This window comes from Lactuca serriola, chromosome 9, assembly GCF_051521515.1.
Source record: "Lactuca serriola cultivar US96UC23 chromosome 9, Lser_US96UC23_V15, whole genome shotgun sequence".
NCBI classification, from domain to species: domain Eukaryota; kingdom Viridiplantae; phylum Streptophyta; class Magnoliopsida; order Asterales; family Asteraceae; genus Lactuca; species Lactuca serriola.
The window spans coordinates 49,769,792-49,774,761 of NC_136416.1; the positions used below are offsets into that span (position 1 = coordinate 49,769,792).

The 4,970-nt window shown below is 35.2% G+C and overlaps 1 long non-coding RNA gene across 1 annotated transcript; it reads right to left on the reverse strand.

The window, feature by feature from the left end:
- Positions 1 to 481: 481 nt before the first annotated feature.
- Positions 482 to 929, reverse strand: LOC145072210 (uncharacterized). The gene is made up of 3 exons (XR_013690949.1): positions 832 to 929; positions 685 to 740; positions 482 to 584 (listed from the first exon to the last, which is right to left on the reverse strand). It is a non-coding gene; the product is annotated as an uncharacterized LOC145072210 (long non-coding RNA).
- Positions 930 to 4,970: the final 4,041 nt, after the last annotated feature.

Consider the following 4,970-nt stretch of genomic DNA (forward strand, 5'->3'; position numbering starts at 1 on the left):
TTTAAATAATAATAATAATAATGTTAATAAAAGTTGAAATTTGAAGAAAAGGAGACTAACATAGTGGCCTCCAGAGGTGACAGTATGCCCGCATCGGGCAGCTGGAGCTTGCCCGGGCAGCTTTAACTGTGTCCATCCAGGCGCTTCGTTATCTTCCTTACACAAACAATTCAAACAGATACTTCGTTAGTATTAAGACAATATAGTTTTACGGGAAGTAAGGGTAAAATGGTCATTTAGTCACGTTCAGAAGGTTTATTCGGTCTATAAAAGTAACAGACTTTATGTATATAGCATTTTATCCAGACATCATTACCCATACCTTCTTCAATGAGACCCTTTAAACCCCATAAATCACCCATGATTGGTCCTCCACCTCCTGCCAAAAGATCAATAGAATGATTAGAATCATTATTAAATAATTAAATATTATGAAAAAGAATAGAAAAAAAAACAGGCATTGAATTTGAGGTCACCTCTGCCACCATATACAAGCAACCGTTTCTCAACCATAGTGGTTGTATGACCACACCTTGGTGGTGGCAATGTTCCTGTAACTGCTAACTCTCTCCACTCCAATGACACTATTTAAAAATCATAAAACATAAAGATAATATTCATCATCATAATAGTAAACGCATAAATAAAAGTAAAAGGATAAGATTTTTAAGACAGAAACATTACTTGTATCCAAGACAAATACATCTGATAACCACTTTTTACCATCCCATCCACCATACCTATAATAAGCATGTAAGGGACCATTATTATTAAGGTATGTATGTACATATGGGTAACAAATAGGGAATAATTGTGAGTAGCAATTCTGACATTACTATTTTATGGTTCCCAATGGCTGAAGCAGCAACAAAATCTCTTGGTGAAGGTAAATCACCAAAGCTGGTAAGTTCAGACCATTGCCATATATCTGGACATGTAATTCGATGTGAATGAAGTATGCATCTTGATCTTTGGTGAAAAGTAAGTTGGAATTAATAGTTGTTGAGTAAAAAAAAGTTTATAGTTAATAAATTACCAGTATCTAGGACCCAAAAGTCTCCCAATCTGCATGTTCAAGTATTTTTGTTAGTAAAACTGTGTCTTCGGTTGTGTTGTTGAAGTAGGCCCAGTAAAGTACGTAGTCAATCCAACTTCCTTCCACACGATCTTCTTTTCTCAATCCCAATTCTGGGAAGTTTTTGGTCATTAGAGCCAACCGTCTTCTCCCCAAATCACTCAAAACCCTAACCCCTAATTCACTAATTCAACAGTGGGATTAATTTTGTATTTAGGGGAAGCTAGAGAGGAAGAAGATGAATACGAAAGTAAATATGCCAGAGCAGTCAACCATGTTATGTAATTGCTTCACCTTTGGTCCCCATCGTGAGTTGCAGCAGGGCGTTGTCAACGTGAAGAGTCGCAGACCCCCAATCGCCGGTTCTATGGAAGATTTTGTGAGGGACAAGAAGCGGTGATAGAAACTAGGGTTTTTTTGGGAGACGAAAAAGCAAAATAAGAAGCGAGCCTGATTCTTTGGTCGCCGATTTTATTTTATGGAGCAAGAAGAAGATAGCATCGGGGGAGAAGAAGATAGATCCGACGTAGGTAAAAAATATGGAGCAAGAAGGAACGTGAATGGCCAGTGGTTGTGTCTAGGGTTAGAGAGAGAGAGAGAGAGAGGATGGAGAGAATGGCTCTGTGCGAGAGATAAGGCGACCCATAGGATCAGAGTGAGAAGCGGGGTATTCAAAATTTTAGAATTTTAGATCCCTCTTTAAAAACGCGCGTTTTGTTAAAAAAATATAAAGCGACATTTGTAGACGACACACACTTAAAATAAGCGCCCTCCGTGTTTTTAATTTTGTTTTGTTTAACACTAATCGTAGGGCACGCACAAATGCGTGTCCTCTATCCTTCAAATTTTAGAAAACTGACATCGATTTTTAGGGCACACACAAATGCGTATCCTCTATTAGCGCGTGTCATTGATTGCGCGTCGTTAAAGGCTGTTTTTCTTGTAGTGGCAGCTGTGCTAACATAAGGCAAGAAATTAATATTAAGGAAGTTCGGTCCATATGAGCTTGAATTTGTCGTAAATTTTGATTTTGAAAAATTCACATGGATAGGAACACATACACCATTAAAATCTAAGTGTCATAAGATTCCCTCCTTCATGAAAATGATTGTGAGGAAATGCTTTCACTAAGAAAGATTTTAAGAAGATAGTGATTGTAAAACTGCATTCTCGAATTCGATTATGGTTACGGTATCCTTTTCCATGATTTGAATTGTGAGGTTTGGCAATTAGTCTTAATTGTTTAGACACACATATGAACTATCTAAGGCAAAGGTGTATAAATTTAAGAAGCATTGATAAAAGATTATCAAAGCGTTGGGTATTAGAAACATGAACTTAAGAAATTCAATAAGTATTGTTTTTCTGGAAGTTAAGTTGGTTTCTGAATAAATGTCAAAACTAGTGGGAGCATAAGTGTTATGTTCATCATAATCATCATGATAGTGGGAGCATAAATGTTATGATTGCATTATAATTAAGGCAAGTATTGCAAGTTAGCAATATTAATTATAGAAAACAAGAGTTATACTTTGTAAAGTCGCAATGGTTGTAAAGTTGTTTTGCTATATTTAAGGGAGAAAATATTATGCTTCATTTCAAATTTAAAGGTTTAGGTTGTGAAATATTAATAAATTTAGTCAAGGGAACATAGTGTGTTCTCAAATTTCGATTATGATTACGGCATTCCTCTTCATAGTTTGAATTTTGAGAACGTAGCACATAAAATATTATGGCAGAAGATTGATAAAGTATTGAATCTTCGTGTAAGACATTATGCATCGTGTCCCATACGCTTCGGGTATAGGATTGATTGCAAATGCTATAATATTTGACCATTGCAAATGTCTAGCGCATTTAGAGGGAAAAAGGACAAGAATCGGTTTTGACTAAGATAATTAAACAACTATCAAAGGACAATCCAAAGTTCACCGAGGATTGGTCGCTTGTGAGTAGTTAGAAGTATAGTATTGGATGGACCATATCGACATTATTATGAACAGAAAAGATTCTATTAAGAATGAGTTGTCATATGTAAAATATGGAAATGTTTCCATATTGGATGGACCATATCGACATTATTATGAATAGATAAGATTCTATTAAGAATAAGTTGTCATATGGAAAATATGGAAACATGTCCATATTGGGAATTGAATATTGAAAATATATGTCTAGATTAGAAACTTTTATGCAAAAGGATGTTCAAAGGAAAGTACTTTGAGTGAAATACATCATATCTAAGGAATTGTATTGTAACAATCTCCGATAGAGGACCTTGTAATTCATTGGCAATAATCTTTGTGACTTTGGTGCAGTGATATTACGAAAGGATCATTGCATAAAATGTTAGAATCTAGCATATTCTATAAGTGGCAAGAATTTGATATTCTTACAATTATGAAAAAGGATTAGGAGTTGTGAAATGAGAATGATTGGAAATGTGTTCAATTTGATCTATTTCACAAAGTAAGAACCATAGGTAAATATTGTGTGCATGCTAGGAGCATGGGACAAGTGTTGTAATTCAAGTAAGAAGTTGATTACCCGAAATGACAATTAATGAGTAATCGATACGGTGATAAATAAAAGGAGTTTTATTTATGGGATTAGTATTATTCGTGTGTTTCAATTTGCATGTTTTGACTTCCTGAATAATTTAATTGGTTAAGAACAGTCAAATGATTTAAACGGGTCATAGTCGTTCATATGTTGGAAGTAGGTATGAATGAAGACTGTCGTGAATTGGTGTGTGGATTGTCTAAAGAGCATTATACATAAGCAAATGTTTGCTGCAACATTCATGAGTGCTTATGAATATGATTTGAGCATTGGATTAAACCCATGCTCACTTGGATCACTCCATGAATTGCATCACGAGTGATTGGTGAGACGATAACATGTTATATTCTTGAAACCGATATGTGTGAGTTGTATCTTGCAAATTGGTTGCACATTGATAATATGTAAACGCACCAGTAACTTGGTGTTATAAAACATATTGTTGTGTGTGATTCGGTGAGTGAGTGCAAGCGAGCATTGAATCAAAGTTTATCCGTTCCTTGTATCCAAATTAGGATAAAAACGATATCTTTGGGCCCCTCGATGATTTAGTGATGACAAACGTAAATGCTCGGTCGGGCTAGGGCTAATTTGATTTGTTCAATTAGTCAGTCGTCATAAATCGGAAGTTGAGAAATAGTACAAAGAGAATGATTAGAAATCATGTCTCATACGATATCTAGAATGGAGGAATATATGATCCCTTATCTAAAGGACACGTGTATCTGATAGGATCAGAGTTGATAGCGGCTTTGGAAAGCTACGATTGCAGATCAGGATCTGAAGTCATACGCATAATAGTTATTAGATTTATCCAAGTGGGAGAATGTTGGATTAGTGTCTAAGTCCATAACTATTTTGGTATGTACTTGACCCGATGGTGCATGGTCCTTTTGGGTTGCCTTCACTAAAGCAACTTGATAGGATGAATTATGGAGAGAAAGGATTAAATATGATTTATTAATATATTATGAGAATAATATATTAAAGAAGAAATCATATTGTTTAATTAATATTAGTCAATAATTAATTGGTAATTAGTTTTGTGATTAAAAGAGATTAATTAAACTTAAGGGACTGGAATTGTAATTATAAGATAATTGCAGTTTGGGCCATGGATTGACTTATATTAAGGAGTGGACGAATTCTATTGGGAAACCCATAAGAAATCGTCCAAGGCCTTAAGGAAAGGGGTCCATGGGTTGCTTAGGGCTTAAGCATCCAAATTAGGGTTTCCTTGTTAGATAACCCTAATAGGCTCATTATATATAGAACCCTTAAGGCTCAAAAACGTGGGAAACTTCTCTTCTAGGGTTAGTACACGTTTTGGGCA